We start from the raw sequence: 25423 nt of genomic DNA, 5'->3' as shown, positions 1-25423 counted from the left end.
TCCACGTCACTGGGGAAAATGTGTCACTAATGTACACGTGTGTGCCACTCCAAACCTGGGAATGAGCACAAAGAAATGCTTATGTCAACGATGCCCAAGTGTTTCTACGGGAAGGGACAAAGATGCTCCATACATAAATGATAGCAATGTGTCATACAATTAAAGCTATTGAGTTCTCCACTGAAGATGACTAAAACAAAGGCTATGGGACCTCATGGACTTTATATAACTCTGATCAACATATTGTAAAATCAAAAGCTCGTTCAAAGACAAAACAGGCCATTTACAGAAGTGTACAATAAGCAAGTACTCAGAGCTTTTTATAGTGTATAATGCACTTATACATACTAGGTGCACACTCACATCCAGTTTGGAAACTGGCCCCATAAAATCAATCTGCATTGAAAGTCCATCCTGCTAATACTTTAGGACCATCCCCTTCATTAATTTCAACTTTTGCATTTTTCTCCTACAATACTGCTTGATGTAACCTTATTTATGTCTTAAATGAAGCATTAGAGTGAGGGGACATTGGGACAGTGTGCTTTACCTATGTAAGCTGGGCTTGGATGAAGCAAAATACACCCCCTTAAAAATATAGGCTGACACTTGGTTTCCATGTATGTGTGAGGGTAAAGTCCTTCTGTAGGGAGAAAAATGCTATTCTGCTCCTCACTAAACTGGGAACTCCCCACTTAATGTATCTTCTGCACCCCTTGGATCTTATTTACGTGGTGTTGTTCTGAAAATAAAGCCTTGTTTTTTGCATGTGGGTGTATAATGGACGTAGTATTGCCTCTAGACCCCATTCGGACACCAAAATCCACTGAGCTCATCCCATCAGAAGATGGACAATGTTGCACCCCCGTTGGAAAATCATTTTCACATTCAACATGAATATTTATTTTCTAGGTGGTGGGCAGGTAACACTAGCTATAATATAACTTATATGGCTTATATTATTATACTATTGCTATTTTTTTTAATAGCAGTGGAACCAAAAACAGTCCCACACAAATGCACAACAATGAAAAATTGGCCCAGTGAAGTGACACTAATTACTACAGGTATGGGCCAGTATCTCTCAGTTGCTCAATAGCAAAGCTCCAGACATGTCAGTGGGGGCATGGCCATGTCACGATAGGGTGTGGCTATGTCCCCAGAAGGCTGCTGGCTGCCTGATAGATATCTCCCTTCACTCCACAATAACCCCCTGTTAGATGAACACATTAAAGTAAACATGTAGGGGCCTATTTACCATTATACGGCTTTAACAAATATTTTCTATCGCAATTTACTAATAAAATGTCGCCAACCAGACCTACATGCGTCCAATTTCACTTTCATAAAAAAATAATAATAATAATAATAATAACAACAACAATAATAATGTTTAAAAATAGAAAATAATTATTAAAAATAGTAATAAATATTTTATTGCAAATATGAAATACAAAAATGCTCTATTTAAATTCCTTGTTAAATAGGTTTCCCCATGCAAAACCCATTGTCTGGGAAAGTAAAAAGGGGCTACAGTTGTGGTGGGTGCTTCCTACACCTATAAACACAATGTTCATATGATACTTCAGCAAAACTTGCAGGGGAATTTCAATTACAAGCCATTTATGTGTGAATTAGTAGACGTTGGGTCCTCTGTTAACACTAAACAAATTGTAGGATTAAAAATTATATATATATATATATATATATATATATATATATATATATATGAATATCTCTCTATATACTTATATGTCTATATCAATCTATCTATCTATCTATCTATCTATCTATCTATCTTTCTATTTATCTCTACCTCTACCTCTCTCTCTCTCTCTCTCTCTCTCTCTATATATATATATATATATCTACAGTATATATATATATATTTATATATATATATATATATATATATATATATATACACAAATATATATATATATGACACCCAAAAAGTTCTTTAAGCTAACCAGCGCTTAGTAAAAGTGACCACAGTGAATCATATAATAAATTTATACTCAAATGTAATAGGCAGCTCCCCAGTCAATCAACACCTGTCTGCAAGTGTTAGACCTAAGAGATAAAATACAAAGAGACAGGGGGCGCCACACATAGTGTATTATCAGTGATATACAATATAGAGGTATCTCCAACGATAAGAAAACCCCGTACCAAATATGTGATAAAATAAGGCAGATACAAAGATCAGGCTGACCGTACTATGGATCCACCTCAGGTCTGGATAGTGGATCCATAGTACGGTCAGCCTGATCATTGTATCTGCCTTATTTCATCACATATTTGGTACGGGGTTTTCTTATCGTTGGAGATACCTCTATATTGTATATCACTGATAATACACTATGTGTGGCGCCTCCTGTCTCTTTGTATTTTATATATATATATATATATATATATATATATATATATATACATATATATATATATACATATATATATGCGTCCATATATATATATATATATATATACATACATATATATATATATATATATATATATATATGTGTACACACACGCATATATATATATATATATATATATATATATGTGTGTATATATATATATATATATATATATATATATATATATATATATATATATATATTGTTCAGGAGCACTACTGAGAAACCTGACACTTTTTACTGCTCAAGAATAGATATTGCAGCGTTGTAAGTTGTAGATGGAAAAATATATGACACTAAGCTCTGAATAGTAAAATGACAGATGACACTGTGATATTGTGTGTGCAGTGTTCTTTTAAAGAATGTTGCAAAATTTGTAAGCCAATTGAGAGACTAATTGTACATCGGATACTCATTTACAGAAGAACATCCAGAAAATTAGATTTCACGTCTGGTAGTCACAGCAGAAACACAGGTTTCTGTCACGCAACAAGTGCAGGACTCCCACAATTCCAAGTGTTTCCAGGACAGCTCCAGTTTATGCCATTGCAAATCTTCATGTCAGAATAAGGATTTGGGAAGGATTGAAGTGTTTGGCATGTCTGAAATTAGGGAATGGCTTATTTTAACTGTTTTAGTGCCTGTAGGATTGAGAAAGAAGCATCTGGGGGAGTTCTTTCACTGGGCAAAATACTAATCAAATGCAATATACTTTTTCTGTTTGATAATCAACCCTTGATGTGTGGTGCTTTTTTTAATTATTTAGATACTGTCCTGTCCATATCCTATAAGGTTCTTGACTGACATCTTTATGTCTGGCCCCCTTACATGGATCTAAAGGATCCGCACATTGGCTGCTGTGTTGTGATTGCTGAGCTGATGGCTGCACGCGTTGTCACCTCTGCTGTCATGTTACGGGGCCTCAGTCACCCATAGCTATCAGCGCTGCTAATAGAGCTGATAGGTCACTTCCCCTGGTCTCCTTCCTGCCACTTCCGCTATTATTCCGGACCAATGTACACTCTCTTATAGCCCTGAGTTACTGCAGGCTGTTATGGGGGAGGGTATCTGACACACAAATGCAGGAAAATCTGTCTAACATATGGCACACAAGTGAGGGGGTAATCTGTTCAATACATGGCTGGAAAACAGATATAATATTTGCAACATATAATTGGCAAGTGGGTAGTAATCTGTGAACCAGGTGGTTGGCCAATGACAGATAATCTGTACAACAAGTGGGCAACCTTAGTAACATATGGCTGTGGGGTTGCCGATTCAACAGGTGGTTGGCCATTGTGGGGGAGTGGTCTGCGCAACAGGTGGTTGGCAGTTTGGGGGAGTGGTCTGTTTAATGGTTGTCTAGCATATAGGGTAGTGGACTGTGCAATGGGTTGTTGGGTGGAGGGGTCTTTGCAACAGGTCCTTGGCAGTTTGGTAGTAGTGGTCTGTTTAAGGAGTGATTTGTAGTTAGGGTGTGGTCTGTACAACAGGTGGTTGGTAGTTGGGGGAGTGCAATGGCAGGCTGGTCCCATAGTGGACTACTTTGGCCGGGGTCACTGTGCCCCCTGCATTTTTTTCTCCTTTAAAATGTTCCTAATTGGCTGCTGAGTCAAGTCTTCCAGCCCTCCCCTTGGGGAGTGGTCTGTGTAACAATGCAGTTTGTGGCTGGCAGTGGCAGGTATAATGTATGTATGGTAATGATTGCCATTTGCTAGATAAGAGAATGGTGGTCATTTGCCCTGGTGGTTTTTTGCTGTGTAGGAGCATGGCAGTCATTATTAGGTACGATGTGCTATATCATGTCCCTTGTGTACTTTGAAAGGATATTAAAAAAAAAAATCCCAAATATCCCATTATTTTCATAACCATGTCCTCCTATAAATCTTTGTTTGCCTCATGGATAGCATTTTGTCCACAATGAATCAATGTCAAAATTTTTACATGTTGGAAAATAAATACACCATTATCATTATAAGGAATTATTTGATATGATTGAGCTATGTGCACACATGTGCAGTAATCAGTAGCAACCAATTAGATTACAGCTGTAATTTTTTTTACAACATTTTTTTTTTTTTAAAAAAGCAGACATCTGATTGGCTGGATGGGGTACCTTTTTCCGATCGGCTAAACCCCGACAACAGTTACCATGGCAACTTGAGGGCGATGCTGTCATGTCCGGCGTAATAGTAATGCCTACTGGTAGTTTGACTGACGTTCAACTAAAGCGATCAGTGAATATCCCGACGCGCGAAAATGACGTCACTCATTGACGCGACTCTGTTATTGCTCTTCTTAAGGGGGGCAATGGACTTATTTACTATGTACTGGACTTAAGTAATGTCAGACTTGCATATATTGTCATAGGTAGCGCCTTATGATGTTTATTCTTTTTTTTGCTGTGACTCTATTCTTTTGGTTTGTGGGTGACATTCCAGTTTTACACCTTAGGCAGACCCCTTTTGGAGCCCTCTAGGTTGTACATTTTTTGTTATCACAATAAAGGATATCACTAGACTTATCAGGAGATGCAAAAAATAATAATTTTCAGAGATGGCAACATAAAAGAAGATCATTTACGCACACCTCATATCCTGCCTCAGTAAGCTGTGTAATATACACAGAGAATTTACCTAAATACTGTTTTACAGCAATGCATGAATGTGAGGTGAAAGGACTGTTACATATCTGCACAGGATAATGGCTAAATTAAAGGGTAATTATTAATCAGTAATGGTTATACTGGAGTGAAAACTGCTCCCCTGAGACAATTCTCCTTATCCTTTTATTTGTGTTGTGTTGGTGAATATTGTACTTTAATCTAATCTCTTACATTATACCATGTTACAAATATAAAATATGTATGGCAGTCACTAGGACGCTCTCTGTATTGTTTGGTCATCACATGGATGCCCCCTGTATTGTATGGCGCCCACTAGTATCTATTGTATGGTGATCCCTAAGATGCCCTTTGCATTGGATATAAAACCCTAGAATGCTCTCTGTATTGTATGTTGGTCACTAGGAGGATATTTAGTAGGTAGGCAGATGCATTGTATTTACACTGCTAGGGAAAATTATATATTTCTTTTTTGTTTTCTCCCCTCATACATTTGATTTCAATCTGCTTACATGAGGGCCCTTTCAGATTTTTTTCGAGGGCCACTTTAAGTTCCCAATCTGCCCCTGACAATGTCTACACACATTGTCAGATTGAGGTGATATTAGACATCAGATCACAATTGAATATTCATCTGGATTGCCAGAAGTTTTGGGCGCACAAAAGCAACAAATTATGGCCAGTTAATTGTTAGAATCACTGCATTTTTGTAATGCTTTACTGATATCACTTGTGCTCTTTGCATCATTACTATTATTATTATTATACTTTATTTATAATGTGTCAACATTTTATGCAGTGTGATACAACGAGGGGATCATGCCACATAGAAAGTATGTTTAATAAAATTATACAGAATGTAAAAATGGCTCTACCCAAATGACCTTACATTATGTAAGTGGTGGGAAACTCTTGTTATATAAGGTAGAGAAATAACAATTGTATATGTTGGGAGAAAAAGTGTATGTAGCTTATATTAAAGCAGCCATTGGATACTGGCATTTTTGTGCTGCTTCTGGTGGAGTGGTATGGTTGAAATGAGGAAAGGCAGAGGAAGACGAAGACAAAATTTGTGGGAACAGCTGCTGCCACCAAGGAGGCACGGAGATCACCTAATAAGCACTCAGCTGCCCATCCAGTGGCGAAACTACTATTGGTGCACCATGTGCAGTGCACAGGGGCCCATGGAGATAATGGGGCCCGCTGCACTGGGAACTAGCGAGCTGTGTGCCCTGGTTCCCTCCTCTCCGCTTTCCTGCATCGGGGCTCATTGAGATAATGGGGTCCGCTGCACGGGGAACTAGCGAGCTGTGTGTCTTGGTTCCCTCCTCTCTACTTTCCGGCACAGGGGCCCATGGAGATATTGGGGCCCGCTGCACAGGGAACTAGCGAGCTGTGTGCCCTGGTTCCCTCCTCTCCGCTTTCCTGCACCAGGGCCCATGGAGATAATGGGGCCCGCTGCACGGGGAACTAGCGAGCTGTTTTGTATTTGTGAGAAACAAATTATGCTGGAGGTAGGGCACAGAGCTAATCTAAAGGGCAGCCACCTCTAACTGCTGTTCGCTGGCGAGTATATTAAATAATTAACAGTTAACAATTGTGCAGACTGATTTAATAAATGCTATGGGCTTAATTCATTAAGCAAAGTAAAGCCAAAAAAAAAGAGTAACTTTGCACCTTGGCAAAGCCATGTTGCATTGGAGAGGGAGGTAAGTTTAAAATGTGGGGACAGATTTATAGTTGGGGTAGGCATGTCCTAGATCAACTATAAATTTCAGTGTACAAATAAACTATCAAGTATTTGTGTGCTACATGAAAAACAGACAGTATTTATCTTATGTGCAAAATAATAAACTAATTTGCCCCCCTTGCATTGTAACATGGTTTTGTCCAGGAAAAAAACGTACTCTTTTTTTTTTGCCTTACTTTCCTTAATGAATCAGGCCCTATATGTCTATTTTGAGGTAAAAACTATGCTTGCACAATTAAGATTTATTTCTCCACATATTAACAACTATTGAAAAGACTTCCAATCTCGCTAGTTACTTATATTTAAATATCTGTAAAAGTTTCTAGTGATATACATGTAAAATACAGTCCAAGAATAGGAAATAGTTGCTCCTCATTCTTACTCTTTTTAAGCGTTTAGAATAATAATGGTTTACATTGTAAACCTTGTACAAAATAAACTATTTATAAAGGGAAGAAAAATGATTTGTAACAGAAATAGTTCAATTAACAACCATTAGAAGCCTTATTTTCAGTGTGAGTTGGCATGCATGCCAAAATAGGCGTATAGTTTCCATTCTAGAATGTCAGTTATGCCTCAGAGCAATGTGCTGAGGCTAACAATAACTGTTGATATATAGATTATATTTTATCACTTTGTGTTTGTACAAGAAAACATAGAAGAGGTCTGAAACACACCACAAGTGACAAGATAGATGTTTTATAGCGGTTTTGTATCAGTCTCATCACAACATGTGTTTTCGAGAGATACTGTACAGTTTAGAGGATAATTTTCACTTTCTGAGTGTTCCATTTATTCTGTGAATGTGTCCTTGTAGTGCTATCCCGTGGTTGTCACAATATGTAAACTATGTTTATATAAATAATATACAGATTGCTTTATTGCATGAGTCATGAGTCAGTATTATGTTTCTATATATAATATATTATTGTTGCTGTTTATTTGTATGGTGCCACAGATTCCGTAGCGCCTGACATAGGTGGAACACCTGCCCGTTATTTGCCCCAGGTCTACAGAAAGCATCTGCCTGGCTCCTAGCAGTGATGTGACGTCACAACGCTGTCTGTCCAGAGGAGCCAAGTGGAGCCAAGAAAAAGATAAAGAATAAAGAAGAGGTAGAAAAGAGAAGCGGACAGAGAGAAAAGAAGAAGAAAGGGTAATAAGAATTACTTCAGAGAAAACGGAGGGAAAAGGAGCTGCAGAGAATGATGGCATGAAAGAACAGGGAGGTGAAGTGTCTACAGAGATCAGGGAGAGGACAGAGGGGCAAAGGTAGCAGCAGAAAAGGGGGGGGGGGTGTGGTGGCTGCAGTGAGCAGTGTGGGGAAAGAGGTGGCTGCAGAGAACAGGGGGCTGAGGTGGCTGCAGAGAGCAGTGCAGGGGGAGAGGTGGCTGCAGAGAACAGGGGAGGTGGCTGCAGAGAGCAGTGCAGGGGGAGAGGTGGCTGCAGAGAACAGGGGGCTGAGGTGGCTGCAGAGAGCAGTGCAGGGGGAGAGGTGGCTGCAGAGAACAGGGGAGGTGGCTGCAGAGAGCAGTGCAGGGGGAGAGAGGGCTGCAGAGAACAGGGGAGGTGGCTGCAGAGAGCAGTGCAGGGGGAGAGGTGGCTGCAGAGAACAGGGGAGGTGGCTGCAGAGAGCAGTGCAGGGGGAGAGAGGGCTGCAGAGAACAGGGGAGGTGGCTGCAGAGAGCAGTGCAGGGGGAGAGAGGGCTGCAGAGAACAGGGGGGGGGGTGGCTGCAGAGCGCAGTGCGGAGGAAAGGTGGGTGCAGAAAACAAGGGGGAAGGTGGCTGCTGAGAACAGGAGCCTGAGGTGGCTGCAAAGTATGGAGGGAGGTGGCTGCAGGGAGCAGCGTGGGGCAAGAGGTGGCTGCTGAAAACAGGGGGGATAGATGGCTGCAAAGAACATGGGGGAGGTGGTTGCAGAGAAAAGGGGTGAGGGAGAGGTAGCTGCAGAGAATGGGGGCAAGGTGGCTGCAGAGAACAGGGGGGAGATGACTGCAGAGAACAGGGAGGCAGAGGTGGCTGCAGAGAACAGGGAGGCAGAGGTGGCTGCAAAGAACATGAGGGGGGAGGTGGTTGCAGAGAGCAGTGCAGAGGGTAGAGATGGCTGCAGAGAAAAGAAGGAGGGTAAAGGTGACTGCAGAGAACAGGTGGGGGAGGTGGCTGCAGAGAATGGGTGGGGTGGCTGCAGAAAGCAGTGTGAAGGAAGTGGTGGCTACAGAAAATGGGGGAGGTGGCTGGAGAGAACAGGGGGAGTGTGTCTGGAGAGAACAGGGGGGCGAGGTGGCTGCAGACAACAGTGCAGGAGAAGAGGCGGCTGCAGAGAATGGGGGGGGGGTGGATGAAGAGAACAGTGCTAGGGAGAAAAAGCAGGGGGGATTCAAGTTGGGAGTTGGAGATAAGGGGGATTTTCCTGATTTTCTTTGTGGTACATAAATATATGGCACATAAATGCTATAAAACATAATAAGTAATTAATATAATTGTAAAAAAACCAGTACTGATGTCTTTATTAACAATTATAGTCTCAATTAAATGAGAGGGGATTTTGTAGGCTATTAATTTGATTTGGGGGTTGGTGGGAAAAATAGACATTTTTATTAAATGGGAATGATATTAATTTAATCACAGGGTGGAGAGGAATAGATCTACATAATAAAAGGGAATGCTATTTGCTTAATATAGGTGCTGGGTTGGGAGGAAGTAGGCTTATTTATAAAATGTAAATACAATTAATTTAATGTCTGGACTGGTTAGGGGGAAAGAGGCCTAATTATTAAATGCGGGTAATATTAATTTAATGTTGGGGCTGTATGGAGGGAAATAGACACTGTCATTATTGCTATTACGCTGTTCTTTTAAGGAGGCAACGGGTGTAGCGCCAGTAGTGTTTTTTTCCCCCAAATCATTCTTCATTGTACTGGCGCTACACATGGCTCCTCCTTAAATGAACAGCATAATAGCAATAATGACAGTGTCGCGCTGTATACTTACGTTTTGGCCAGACGGCCTCTTTATGCACAGCGTTTATGTGAAGTCTGTTTTGCAAGCTGTCGGGGGAAACCACTATCGGTAAGCCCTCCATCGCTGTTCTCATGTAGGAATAATTGCTGTCGGGTTTGGGACTTCGTTATTTACTACTCAACCCGTAAAACTTAAATGCTTTTGTAAAAGGAAAGAGGTCCCCACCTCTTAAAAGTACATTCTCTATGACTTGAATCCCATTTTAGCATATTATCCTTTACAACACAAAGTACATCCGAGCACCTAGCCTGCTTTCAGCATGGAACGCCTCAATCCACACAGCTCCTCCAATCAGAAGATGTTACATTTTGCACCAGCACAAGTGCTGCCATCTTGAAACACTAAACTATGCACTGACCAGTATAAACTGGCAAATTCCTGCAAAAACAGGAGCAATCTTACTATCTGCGGCCTGCAAATTTCCAGCTGGGTAAATGAGTCTTCCTAAGATGGTATACAGAAAAGTAGGCATTGTGAGTGATAGAGTTATAGGGCAGAATGTGTTGTGTATAATGGCACCTTTATAACCAATGTCATAGATGAGGGTTATGGAGATTTTAGTGACATTGGATGGTGACTCTTGTGTCCCCAGGGAAAGTGAATCTTTGTTAGTGTGGTTTGGTCTAGTTTTATGGGAAAGAGGTTATGAGTGAAGTATGTGAAGTAATGCAGGTATCACAAATTGAGGTGCAGGAGCAGAGTTTTGAGATTTAACTTTTCACTGTTCAAATTAATTTGGAAGGACATGAGGAAAGGTGAAAGCAGATGGCTAGCCTGGTGATCATTGGAAATGTTGGGGCATACTGGATATGATTACAAGCTTTTAAGACCACATTCACTGATCATAATGTATACATTTTTCATTTTACCCTTGACAGCAGGAAAACTACATTGATTGAAGTCCTGCTATCTACTTCAAGGATTTGCCTTTCCAGCATCAGGATTCACAGTTCTTGCATAAAATTTGATGGAATTACTTTCTGGAATTTAGGAATTTAAAATCGGGTATGTGCAGCTTTCTTTACTAAGCAGGTGATTATTGTAGTGATCATGGCAGCACAGTATTGGCTAAATTATCAGTGCATAAAGTGATCATTTAGAACTTGGTGTTACCTGACCCAGACACTTTTCACATCCCCTACTACACCTAGCTCCAAAAGGACAGACATAATTTTGTTTTAACCCCCTCCCCTCACCGCAAAATAAATAACAAAATAATATAATTAGTGTTTGGACAAAATACAGCCTTTAAACATAGAATTAGTGCACCTTGCAGCCCTCTCTTATACGTTGCTCATGACTGCTACTGATAAGGGGAAACTTGATTGGTTAGTGAATGACCCAATCAATGTCAACTTCCTCCTCTCAGTGTATGGGAAGAGCATCATCGGTAGATTCACTGGTATAAAGGGGATAGTTCTACTTCCACCCCCAGTATCTGTATTCCGCCATCACAGGGGCACTTTACATACACTGGCAGTACATAATTGGGTTGTTCACAGATTTTGACACTGGGAGACCATCTATTCAACGACTGTGACTGTAGAGTATAACAGTATGGACTAATGGCAGTCCATTAGTCCATATATAATCATCATCATCATCATCATCATCATATGTCCCTGCCTTTGTCCTCTCTTATTATTTAGTGGTGACCCGAAACTTTACAAGCAAAGGGATACTGGGTTCAAAGATGTAGTAGTTAGCACTTCTGCCTTACAGCACTGGGGTCATGAGTTTGATTCACAACCATGACCTTATCTGTGTGGAGTTTGTATGTTCTCCCTGTGTTTGCGTGGTTTCCTCCAGGCGCTCCTATGGCTATAAAACCTTTTCTTTAGTATATATATATATATATATATATATATATATATAAATATTATACTACACGCCTGTTACTTGAGCTGTAACTGTTACTTCTGTTTGGAAAATTTAATAAAAATCTTTTGTGTTAAAAACAAAACAATGAAGACAATACTTAAACTAACAACGATTGCATTTTTCAAGGCTTGGGCTCAATTATGCTATTTGGCCCAGGGACTATGACTTTATTTCCCAACTTTAAATCTTATGTCTCACTGATAACATTCTTTGTACAGTCTCGCTCCACAGGCCACAAAGTAAATGACATTATGCATTCATGTGTAACATAAACCAGGTGATCTGGGTCAGTTTGCTTAACAGCACTCCAGGAATGACACTTACGGCCTGAGTCATTAAGGAGAGCAAAGCAAAAAAAAAAAGGAGTAAGTTTGAAGCTGGGCAAAACCATGTTGCATTGAGGGGGGGGGAGTAGTATGAAAATGTGCTGACAGATTTATAGTTGGGGTAGGGCATGTCCTAGATCAACTTTAAATTTCAGTATAAAAATAAAATGATCATGTATTTGTGTGCCACATGAGAAAAACAACAATATTTTCTTTATATGCAAAATAATAAACTAATTTACACCCCTTGCATTGTAACATGGTTTGTCCATAATCAAATTTATTCATTTCTTGACTTACTCTCCTTTATGGCTCAGGCCCTTAGATTCAAAGGTTTGTATATGATAAGCTAAGGTCCTTATTTATTAAGGAATAGCAAAATTAAGGAGCTAGTTTGCTCCTGGACAAACCATGTTACAATTAGAGATGCTCAGGCTCGATTCCTGGAGAACACACCCGAACCTAGGGGATCTGAGCCGAGCGGCTCGGTACTGCCGAGCGCCCTCGGAATCGAAAATGAGGTAAAATGTCATTGTGACGTCATAGGATCTCGGATCTGGGGAGTTTTGGATTCCTTTTTTAGATCCAACATAGCGAGAGGTCGGAGGGAGGGTGGATCCCCATTTTTCTTTTCTGCCACTGTTGCGTGCCAATGTGTCCTAGATGTGCTACGAACTGCCATGTGTTTGTGCCATTGCTCTGTAGCTTAGCATCCAGCCAGGTCGCTGCAGTATTTGTCCGAAAGTGTAAGAAAATAATATTGTGACCTGGGAGGTGGTCTAAACTGACTGCAAATAACTTGAAATTAGTGTAATTGGGGTTAATAATTATGTAGGAACCAAAAAAGAGGAAAATGATGTGATTTTAGCATATTTTAGGATTTTTTCTAAAAAATCCAAAACCAAAACACGATGCTAATCCAGATCCAAAACCAAAACCAGTTCACGGGGGTCAGTGAGCATCTCTAGTTCCAATGCAAGGTTGCAAACGGGTTTATTATTTTGCAGATAGGTTAAATACTGGCTGTTTTTTCATGTAGAGCACAAAGACATGATAGCTTTACTTTTACACTGAAATTTAAAGTTGATCTAAGACATGCCCTATCCCAACTATACATCTGTCCCCACATTTTACATTTACCTCCCCTCCAATACAACATGGTTTTGCCCAGGTGCAAAATGACTCCTTTTTTATATTTTGCTCTCCTTACTGACTCAGGCCCTAAATGTTTATTTAAACTGGTGTTTCTTTTAAAAAAGAATGGAGTGTTATTTTGAAGTTCAGAAAGAGAATATTGCAAACTACTTTATTGTCAGCCACATCTTAAGTGCAACTGTCTGAAACTGCTCCACAAGGTATGTAACACCTGTCTAGCCCTGTTCTTCATGAAATATATGCTTTCTTATAGCCAGAGTTACACCCAGAGCCTGATTCATTAAAGGACGTAAACAGAGATTTTGTGCATATAATCAGGACAATTAATCTGCACATGCCAGGAAATGGACCATAAACCACAGAATGCAGCAACGTTCAATTCATCTTCTAGCGCAAAAGACACTCACGACAGCCTATGATTTCAGGAAGAGGAACAGGGCGGGGAAGGGGTATATGCACGTAGTCAGTGTACATTAAGGGCATCCCACCATCCGATTTAAGCTCTGGGCAGGGCCGGATTAACCATAGGGCTATGGCATCCAGGGGGCCCTTGAAAGTGCTCAGCAGCAGTATTGATCGGTCGGGGGCGGGGGCGCCCCCGGCGCGATCAGTGCTGCTGAGCACTTTCACTGCGGTCCTTCTCCGGCGCGCTGTAGTCTCCTTACTGAGGAGATCTCGTGAGTCTCACTCTCACAAGATCTCCTCAGTAAAGAGCGTACAGCGTGCCAGAGAAGGAGGTAAATGCCGGGGGGGGGGGGGGGGGGGGGGGGGGTGCGGGCAGCTCGGATCACGGGTGGGGGGCCCTCATGGGGGAATGGAGGCCCCCTTATCCCAGGGGCCTCCATTTCCTTAATCCGGCCCTGGCTCTGGGCATCTCTTAGGTACTTGTTTTTCAGTCGTATCTCTTGCTCTAGCTACAGATCTAGTCACTATCTCCTCTGTCACCCAGCTCCGCTGCCTGGGTGTCACTCTTGACTCCTCTCGCTCTTTTACCCCCCCCCACAATCAATCCCTCGTCCAAGCCTGTCGCTTCCAACTCCGTAACATTGCCCGCATCCGTCCCTTCCTCTCTCAAGATGCCACCAAAACTATCATCCATGCTCTCATCATCTCCTGCCTCGATTACTGCAACCTTCTCCTTACTGGCCTCCCCCACTCCCACCTTGCCCCCCTCCACTCTATACTCAATGCGGCTGCAAGACTCATCTTCCTCACACGCCGCTCCTCCTCCGCCTCTCCTCTCTGTCTCGCCTTACACTGGCTCCCCTTCCCCTACAGAATCCTTTTTAAACTCCTTACCACCACTTACAAGGCTCTCTCCCAGTCTACTGCCCCTTATATCTCTAACCTCCTCTCCATTCACACTCCTGCCCACTCCCTGTGCTCGGCCAATGATCGCCGTCTCTCCTCCACACTGATCACCAATTCCCACTCTCGAATTCAAGACTTCTCCCGTGCTGCCCCCCTTCACTGGAACGACCTCCCTCGCTCCATCCGTCTCTCTCCCAATCTGTGCTCCTTCAAACAGGCACTTAAAACTCACCTGTTCCTTAAGGCCTACCAACCACCCACTTAACCTCTCATCTCTTCTGCTCATCCTCCCCTGAACCCTCTTCTCCCTCCCCTTTGCTTCACTGGCTCCCTTTTGTGCCTGACTTTGTTTACCCTCCCTTAGGATGTGAGCTCGAATGAGCAGGGCCCTCTTCCCTCCAGTCTCCTTACCTGTTCTACTGCTCCGTCTCTACTGTATTTGCCTGCCCGGAGTTTCTTAAGTACTGGTACTTTGTGTTTATTGTTCTGTGCTGTTCTACCCTGTATAGTCTACTGTATAGTCTACTGTACTGTGTGGGACTCTGCGGAAACCTTACAAATAAACGATAATATTAATAATAATAATAATAGTCTAAGGGGGGAATTCAATTCCCCCCGAATTTCACGGCGTAAAAATTATTAAAAAATTATTACCGTTATTACGGTAGCTTTAACCCAGCTGCGAGCAAAAAAGCCGGCTTTGAAACTACCGTAATAATGGTAGTAAAGCGCATTATTACTGTAATAATGGTAATAATGCGCAGGGCGCGTTACTTTTACCCGTAATGCAGCCAATTGAATTCCCCCCTAAGTGCTACCAGCGATGATAGCTGAGTATGTATGCTAGGACATGTGTTTGCAATCAGGAGAACTGTAATGTATTTTATGTACAGTAGACATTCATAACATCCTAATAAATATATTTCATAGAAAAATATATATATATATTTATTTTTTTATTTTTTAAAAAAAATCTACTAGTTTTTTGTGTGCTACATGAAAAAACTGACAGTATTTAACTTATGTGCAAAATAGAAAACTAATTTGCACCCCTTGCATTGTAACATGGTTTTGTCCAGGAGACTACTTACTCAATTTTTTTACTTAACTTTCCTTAATGAATCAGGCCGTCTATTATTAACAGCTGACATTAATTGTTTTTTTTCCTTTCTAAAATTATACAGGTTCAGTTGTTACCAACTACTGTTTTTTCCACATGTGGCAGAAAGAGGTCCTTCCTACTTACAGGGCAGAGTTTGATCAATGACTCCATATATACATGTTATTAGCTGACCTTCTACTCAATGAAATATTACAATCTAAATAAAATAAAGTTTGATTACGAAGAACAAGCCTTTGGGGAGCAGGGGATAGGAGAATGCTTGTTAACACTCTAATGCCTAGCTTAAGTGATGAGCACTAGGTGAAAGTATTAACTGCAGGATAACTTTAACAGTGAAGGGTAGACAGATTTTTCAGGACTTTATTTTTATTTAATGCACAAAACGCAAGTGAAAAGTAAAACAATCCTGGTACTCCTGATTTGTATCATAGCGTAACAACAATTGTCATACCTAGGGGATATTGAAATCTTACTCTCCGAGCTGCAGCCAACCAGAATTTGCACTTGTAAAAAAAGATCTCTTTTGAACTACTGACTTACATTCACATGGCTCATTATTCTGAACTAATGTCAAAAAATTATAGTTAGGTGAAAGATATACTGCTTGGCGTGCATAGTTTTTAAATTATTTTTATTTTTGTTACTGTTTTAAAATAGGACCACCTGGTATGCCTCAAATGAGATCAATGGGATTAAACCCCAATGACATCAAACTCCTATTGCACCTCTATCACCTAGCTAGTCTATATCATTTCAAGGGTATCAGGTATCTACCAACCACCTTTATCCAAACTATAATCTTGCCTACATTTTATTTGTCTAGCCCTGTAGATTGATGTTGCTTTTGGCACCAAATCGTTCAAAGGATATCATACAGTGAAATTAGTTTATGTGTGACTTCTATTTCCCATTAGGATGTTTTATAAGTCTGAAGTCATGAGGCAGATTTCCAATTATTCTGTGAAGGGGAATATTATCTTTAAATTCTAATGTTCAACCATATTTCCTCTCAGCAGCCATTTTCCATGTCCTACACTGTGTTGGTCAAATTCCAAGGCTATTTTTTACCCCAGGCTGTCATCTACAAATCATATGCTCAAACATGATAAAGGCGGATAGACTAAAGATAGCCTAATTTTGTAAGAAGTTTACGTATGTGTGACATGCGCGGTGAGTATGAGAAAGCTAGTGGAGGGGAGTCTAAGACACTGTTGGTGCAGTAATGCAGGAATCAACTCTCAAAATACTATATTTAATATGTTGAATAAAGTTATTCAAAATGAACATTGAAAAAAAAAAACCACAAAAAACACAACCCGCTAGCTCTTATTCTATGTATTGTTTAATGTTAATGCAATTAATTTCTATCCCTTTGATCGCTGCTTTGTTGCAAGCTATAAAATGTATGAGTAATGTCTATGGAAAAACCACAAAGTAGTATGTGAAGTGGACAACAGACAATCCATTGCATTGGTTATTTCCTGCAACATGAACACGTTAATATTTTCATTAGTCTGAATGGCAATTTGCTGGTGTCATTGTTGTGCACTAACAGCTGCTTATGTATATAGAAGCAAAATAAAATAGGTAAAAAGCATCAGATCAAAACATTATGGACGTGATACAGCTTCACAGCTTTTCAATGTCATACTTGAATCAATCACCAGAATCTTGAACCAAGATTCTTGCCTTGTGCTAAGAAATAGAAGGGGTGCAATACTCCAAAATGTCCAGACATAAATGTGTAGAGTGCCAGACTTTCCCAGAACACCAGAGATGAACAATATTTTTTTTATTGTATAATTGATATTCAACAATTTGGTGACTTCATCCACTTTTTTTGGGGCATATATTCAATGAGATACTACAATTTTCCTTAATTAACTACAACTTTTTATAAACAAATAATGTCAAACGATATTCATAGTAATACATCCTTGTGGGATAAGACGAGCTAGAAAACAAACATATAAATATGCATCTACATACTGCTGAGGTTTTATAGAACACATTGGGCCTGAGTCATTAAGTAGAGCAAAGCATAAAAAAGAGTAACTTTGCACCTGGGCAAAACCATGTTGCATTGGAGGAGGTGCTAAATTTAAAACGTGAAGACAGAATTATAGTTGGGGTAGGGCATGTCCTAGATCAACTTTAAATTTCAGTGTAAAAATAAAGCTAAGGTATTTAACTTATGTGCAAAATAATAAACTAATTTGCACCCCTTGCATTGTAACATGGTTTGACCCGGGGAACATTTACTCCTTTTCTTGCCTTACTTTCCTTAATGACTCAGGCCCATAGAGTGCCAATTATTAGTACATACAGCTGTCCCAAAATGTTTAACAACATCTGTCCAGGTCATTGTGACAGATTTCAGTTTTATGAACATTATCTGGAAGGCTACAAGTGTGCAATGCTCCCATTACAAAAGTAACAATTGAGGCAGAATGTTAGGAAGCACCAACCAGGCCGGCCATGCCAAAATTTAGCTGTAACTACATAAAATAATTTTATAGTCCACATCCATTTGCCTGCATGAAATCGGGTCTATCCTAAAGCTGGCCCAAAGCTGATTTTGCTGAGTGCCATGTCTGTTTTGCGCCTAACTGACCTGAAATTAAATTTTCTGTGTGGTGGTGACATCGTATTTCTATATGGCCCATTTATATCATTCTGTTTAGATTTTTATGGTATGAAATGTTTCCATGGTCATCAAGTCCCTCTTGATGACCATGGAAAAATACATTTAATTCCATACAACAGAAACAATGCTTTAAAGTCTTAGTGGGCCCAGGGCAAAGTTCCCATTTCCACTTGGATCTGTATCTCACAGTATTCAGTGCACTTAAGAGTGTTATACAAAATATGTTTTTCTTTCCATTTCTACTGTTATAGAAATAATGTTAGGTCCATGGTTAAATCTTGGGGTAGGTTCAGACTTCTCAGGATTGGGTTAACAGAGGAGAACACTGATTTTTTTTTTGATTGAATAAATAATTTTTGTCAGTCCAGATCTCTATGAAATGAATAGGGCTATTGTTCCACTGCCCAGAAAATACTATTTTCATGGGGGAGAGAAAGGGAAGCCCAGAGTGATAAGCAACTCTGAGTTACTGAGCATTGTACAGCTGGAACGGCAAGAAACTAAAAAGTGTAATGTTAATGCAGAGGCCCCTAAGTCTAATAATGGGCCCTAAGTCATGGCTAACATAGACAGATACAAAATATACCCGTTAGTTAAAATAGCCAGACTATCGTACTTCAATTGGCACCAGGCTGCAGCTTTGGCACATTGCTCTGCATATTTCCTTCCATGACCAATATCTGCCCCTTTGTCTATCTCTTCCACCATTGATTGCTAGGGCACATACACCATGTAAATGTTGATATTGGGTTACCTTGCTGAGAAGGTTTAGCACTTTGTTCAAGTGGTTTTCAAACCTGTTTTTCTTCCATTAAGTCATACGCCTGTCTGTGTTACTACCACCTGGTTTTATATGCCGGTTTTTATGGAACAGTGCCTTGCGGTGATCCACTTGTGTGTATTGGGTTTTGAAAAACAGTACATAAATAGTTACACAATTCTCATTGATTTACTGTCTTCATTGTTCTTTAAATATAACAGAAATGCTGAATTTTTTTGTTTCTTTTGGTCAAATAGCAAAATCTCCACTACTATACGTTGGCTCTTTTCTAGTAACTGAACTACTTTAGCTCCTTTAAAGAATGTAATCTACTAGTACAAAATTCCGAAGAGCCTTATCTGGCCATAGCCATCATTCTGAGAACACAACTTGGTATTTTCCACTAGTTTTGTAAAATATGTTTATATCCATTAAAATGTTATGAACAGACATATAATTTCCCCTCTGTTCAGTTACATAATGCAAGCTCATAGAAATGTTACAGTTTTAACTAGGCTGATTGTACCACTGACTTCAATCTTACATACATTTTTTGATGTCACTCAGCCTGGGTGTCACTCTTGCCCTGGGAAAGTATGAATTCTATGGTCAGCCATGATTAGCACAACCACAGAGGCGTGGAGTCTAACGTGCCTACAACTTTTACCAGAGCCCCCGCAAGGGAGTTTGGGCTCTGCCGCAGGATGACATGCAGGTCGCGGCCCTTTGCCTAGGTTTCAGGCTAGTACTCAAGAGCCAGCAGGGGATCAGAACAATCCAGGTCGTAACGGTACAGAATCAGCAGGCAATAGAAAGGCCTGGACAATCTGAGGTCAAGGATCACAAGCAGAGGTTCAAGGTAAGGAAACTAGCCGGAAAACTGGTACAGAGGAAATCCAGAAAGACAAGGTATTACAAGGAACGCTGGACTAAAGGAGACCTAATACTATGGCACCATAGTGTGCACAAAGTTTGCTTTACATAGGATACTAGGATATTTTAATGGGGCAGACAATGAATGATCAGGGGTCACATGACTGCAATTACAAAAATGGCTGAAGCTCTGCTCATCCACCACAAGGCGGAGCGGAACGGATGGTGGACGAGACTGTACAGCAGCGTCTGCCATGCTCGAGACACTGGGACCTGCTGGAGGAAGTGCACACTGGACCCTGGACCTGGTAAGTGAGTTCGGTATAAAAGTACACTACATGGCCAAAAGTATGTGGACACCAGAAGATCACATCCATATGTGCTTGTTGAACATCTACTTATTCCAAAACCATGGGCAGTAATATGGAATTTGTCTGTTCTTTGCTGCTATAGCAGCCTTCACAATTCTGGGAATGCTTTCCACTAAATTTTGGAATATATCTGTGGGGATTCACTTCCATTCAGCCACAAGAGCATTAGTGAGGTCAGACGCTGATGATAGACAATAAGGCCTGGATCACAGTCGGCTTTCCAGTTCATCCCAAAGATGTTAGATGGGGTTGAAGTCAGAGGTCTGTGCAGGCCAGTCAAGTTCTTCCACACAGAACTCAGGAAACCGTTTCTTGATGGACCTCGCTTTGTGCATGGGGGCAATGTTATGTTGAAACAGGAAAGAACCTTCCTCAAACCTTTGCCACACAGTTCACTAGAATGTCAGTAGCATTAAGATTTCTCTTCAGTCAAACTAAGGAGCTCAGACCAAGCCATAAAAATCAACCCCAGACCATTATTCCTCCTCCACCAAACTTTAAAGTTGGCAGTATGCATTTGGGTAGCAAATTTTCTCCTGACATCCATCAAACCCAGATTTGTCTGTGAGACTGCCAGTCTTGTCCATCTGAACTGCTCCAGACAGGGCCAGTGCTAGGGTCCATGGCGCCCTAGGCACTTTCTCAAAATCGGCGCCCCCCCCAAAAATAATCGGCGCCCCCCCCCCCACCGCGCCACAGGAACACTTTGACAATCAAATAAAAATAAATACATTTTAAAAAAATAATAATATTCTATTTACTTACTTTTTTTTCTCGTCAGCAGATGCAGGGGGCTCTTCACACTTCTTCTGTTCTCTCCACTGGCTGCCAAAAATGCTCCTCGGCTTCCAAAAACACAGAGGAGTGGGGTGGAGGGGAGCGGTCCTTTCTGGGAGGGGAGGGGACTCTGGGAAATAACTTTATTCACTGTCAGTGACAGACAGTGTGAGAACACGGGGGGTGGGGACAGCATTTCTCTGGACCTTGAAGACGCCGCCGAAGAAGACTGATATCACATGACCACTGACTGATGTCAGTGGTCATGTGTGAGTGCTGTGCGGACGGGGGCATCCATTAAAAAAAAAAACGGAAACAGCAGGCGCCATTCCGCCGCTGTACTATGTCCCAAACACCGCTGACTAGATTACAAAATCTAGTCAGCGGCGCCCTGCTGGTCCCGGCGCCCTAGGCAACTGCCTAAGGTTGCCTAATGGGAGCGCCGGGCCTGGCTCCAGAGTCCAATGGCAGTGTGCTTTACATCACTCCAGTTGGCGTTCGGCATTGCAGTACCAGGTTGTGAAAGCTGCAATAACAGGTAAGTGAGAGCAACAACATTTTAATATATAACGGGGGGAATTCAATTCAATTACGGTAGAAATGTCTGACAAAATCTCTGCCGTGAAGTGTCTCACGGATGTTCGTGGCTAATTGAATTCCCTCCATAATATCATGTGCTAGGACACAAAGCTAAAGTCCATGTTGGCCATGCCCCCACCACTATGTGGCCAAGCCCCCTTTAACGGCACCACAGCTACGAGGTGGCGCACATCCCTTCTCCTACTATGTGTGGAGGGGGGGCCAGATAATATCTGTATCAGGACCCCAAATTCCTCTTGGCGGCCCTGGGGTTGTCCACATACTTTTGGCCATGTAATGTAAGTGATTGTCAAAGAACATGAATAATAGCAACAGAAATTTAAAAGGGGATTAAAATGTGTTTCACATTCTTTATTAAACTACAGTAGCTAAGTAAAAACACCAATTGTTTTTTGCACATTCAATACATTAATTGTGCACTAGATGCAACAGTAACATGACGGAGAGATCTGATATCTGTTTTCAGCTCTGTTTAGTAAGAGAACATTTATTTAGTAAGAGGACATGTAACTTAATATGTTATGGTATAGGCATGGCGTGTCATCAACTGTGCCAAAAATAACCTACTCCTGCTATCAATGCCTTTTTTAATAAAGGGGCATTAGACTTTTTAGTAATGGAGACTGGAAAGGGAAAGCCCTGAAGGAAGTTCTGTCTTAGCCCCTAGGTGTCCTTGGAAGACAAGTGACCTTTAGCTTTCAAATAACCTCTTTGTAGTGAGTTGTTGCTTGACAAAGGTGTTACTAATATTTCCATATTTTCCAAATTGTAAAAATGAAAATAAAAATATTAATTCTTAATCCCAACCCTTACCCCTCCTTAACATTAACTCTAAATCTGAATTTGCCCCAAGCTTCCATCTCCGGTTTCCTAGAAAGATGAGAAAGCTTTTTTTTCCCCCCAAACAAGTGTCTTAATAGCTTTAATCCTAGTCCTTGCATATCCAAAACTTTACCCAATAAATAATTTGAACCTACCCCAAGATTCTCTTTCCGCCTTTAGACTATATTGGTCGTAAATAGAATTGTTTTCAAATATGAATTAAATTTAACGTAGGCTATGTGATGTCAAATCTAGCAGACATAGTTTTCAGAAATACTCTTTGAATATATATTGTACAAAAAACACTTGCTCACAGGTTTGCTAATGGCTGATAGCGGGCATTATGTGCCAAGTACATTTATTATGTTAGTCAGTACCAAGGACAGGCTAGTCAAAACTGCTAATTATATGTAGTTTTAAGGCAATAGACTAGACTACATGTAAGCTTTCAAAATCTTAATATGAATTTACACTTTTGCGGCTAATCCAAACTTGTGCCCCTACAATGGCTCTTGTGTACCCACATTAGAGATGGGTGGACTCGGTTCCCCGAGATCCGAATCCATCCGAATTTAACCTATCCGAGAACCGAGCCGAGCAGGCTCGGTACTCTCCCGCCCATTCGGAATCGAAATCGAGGTAAAACGTCATTGTGACGTATTCGTATTTCTGAGCTCGGTTTTCGCAAGATTTGAAAAGCATAAATACCAGCCTCCACAGCAATCCATCGCCATTTGACAGAGGGAGAGAGCAGGGTTAGGTCACAGGCTATATTGATTTGGGGTGTGCAATATTCCCCAGTGTTTTATAACTACTTTTCTGGCTGTCAAAAAAAGTAATCTTTGTCAGCAATATCTATGTAATACATTATTTTGCACTGCAAGTGATTTGGGGTGTGCACCCAGGCAAGCGGAGTGAGGTCCACGCAGAGGTCAAGGGCCGGCAGCAGACAACAGTATCGGTAAGCAAGCTGAGGTCAGGGGTCACAGGCAGATAGCAGAAACGGTAAACAGGCCAGAGATCAGGGTCACAGGAAACACAAGCGAAGTCCAATTCAAAGCCAAGGGTCATACACGGGAAATCAGTAGCGGTATCAAAATACAGGAACAGGAACAAGCAGGTCAGCAGACTGGAGCACAAAAGCTATAACCGGCAATGAGGCAGCAGACCTCATTGCCTTAAATACAGACACAGACCAATCAGCAGTTGAACACACTCCTGCAGAGAAATTACAAGAATCCAGCAGGGCCAATCAGGGCTTGTCCCTGACCTACACAGTTGCAGGCTAATGCCTGTTAATCAGCCCCATAGACTGACTATTTATGCGCATGTGCCCGGCTACCAGCACCGTCGGGACGCAGCGCTAGTGATCTAGCGTCCGGGCCGTTGCCCTGGTGACGGCCGGACAGGAGGAGAAAATGACGTCCCGGTCGTCAAGGTGACGGCCGGGACACTGGGGCGCATGAGAAGCGAGCCGCGGCGGCTGTGAGTACCGCCGCGGTTCGTGACAATAACACAATATTTTGCACTACAAGTACTTTGGGCTCATTAAAACGGATTCAAAGCAGTCCACATATGAGCAAAATCAGCAATCAGGTTCTGTCACCAGTCCTGATGGTAGTGTTCCCAGTACGTCATCTGGGAAAGCCGATGTAAAAGTACATAGTCTTTTTAAATCAAGGAAAAAAACACACACCCATAAAAAATTTACCGTTTTGAAGTGCAAAAGAAGTGTAACTGAGGAAAAGTTAACTGCCGATAAAAAAAAATTGCCAACATGCCATTTTACACACGCAGTGGCAAAGAAAGAATGAGGCCTTCGCCTTTCTCTATTACTGCCAGATCTAAAAATATTATTGAGCCTTCTTCTTGTAAGGTCACTCGTGAGCAAGCAAGACCAAGTAATTTGGAGTCCAAAAGTGATGCACAACTACTGTTACGCGGGAAAGCCGAGATGCAAGAAAACAGTAAGGCATTAGAGGATAATGTATGCTCTGAATCAGAAATGACACCAATCCCTGTGGAGAGTCAATCCAACAGTGGTATGTCTAATCGTGACCATTCTGATAGTGTACCCTAAAGAAGGGCACTTTCAGCATTTCTGATGATGTGTGCATGAACAGCCCGAGTGTAGCCGGTGATACACCAAGTGAGGATGACACTTTGGAATTAGAAGAGGATGTGGGGGAGATTTGGTTATCCGACGAGGGCGCTGATGAGGATGCAGTTGATTGTGTAAGTCCTGCAGCAGTGTGGCACCAGTGGCAGGTGAGGTTCTGGCACCAATTTGCACTTTCCAAACACAAGCAGGGATGACGCAGGTGGCAGACCACAACAGTTTGACATCTGGGCTGGTTTGAAGGATTTGTCCAAAAAATGTGTGACCTTGACAATAAGTCCAACCAATCCTACTATTAACATGCAAAGCATGGTGGAGGGCCTATCAGGGATTAAACTGCATTTTTCCTAATTTGCAGTATTAAGGTTTGGGTGTAATATACACCCAAAGATGATTGCTCAATTGCTAACAGTCATTGATGAAGAGGAAGACAAGCAGGCTTGTCTATAGAATTTGCAAGACCAATTAATTTGAATTCCAAAAGTGGTGCACAACTACTGTTACGTGTGAAAGCCGAGCTGCAAGAAAACAGTAAGGCCAATCCCTGTGGAGATTCCAGGGGCAGGCTGGCCCGGGCCGCTCAGTCAGGCCGCTATTAGGGCCGGGGGGTATGCAATATTACACATTTGTACCCGCGGCTGCATCTGATGACATCAGATGCGGGCGCGTCAGCGCACAGGCGGCTGCATCCCATGACAGGGGATGCGGCCGCGTCATTGATGGCGCGGCCGCATCCCCTGTCATGTGATGTGGCCGTCTGTGTGCCCCCCCGGCCATCCCTCTCCCAGCCCGCGCCTGGGAGAGTCCATCCAACAGTTGTATGTCTAATCGTGAGCATTC

The sequence above is a fragment of the Mixophyes fleayi genome, chromosome 1 (assembly GCF_038048845.1).
Source record: "Mixophyes fleayi isolate aMixFle1 chromosome 1, aMixFle1.hap1, whole genome shotgun sequence".
In the NCBI taxonomy this organism is placed as follows: Eukaryota; Metazoa; Chordata; class Amphibia; order Anura; family Limnodynastidae; genus Mixophyes; species Mixophyes fleayi.
Note: the sequence above shows the minus strand (reverse complement) of the source record.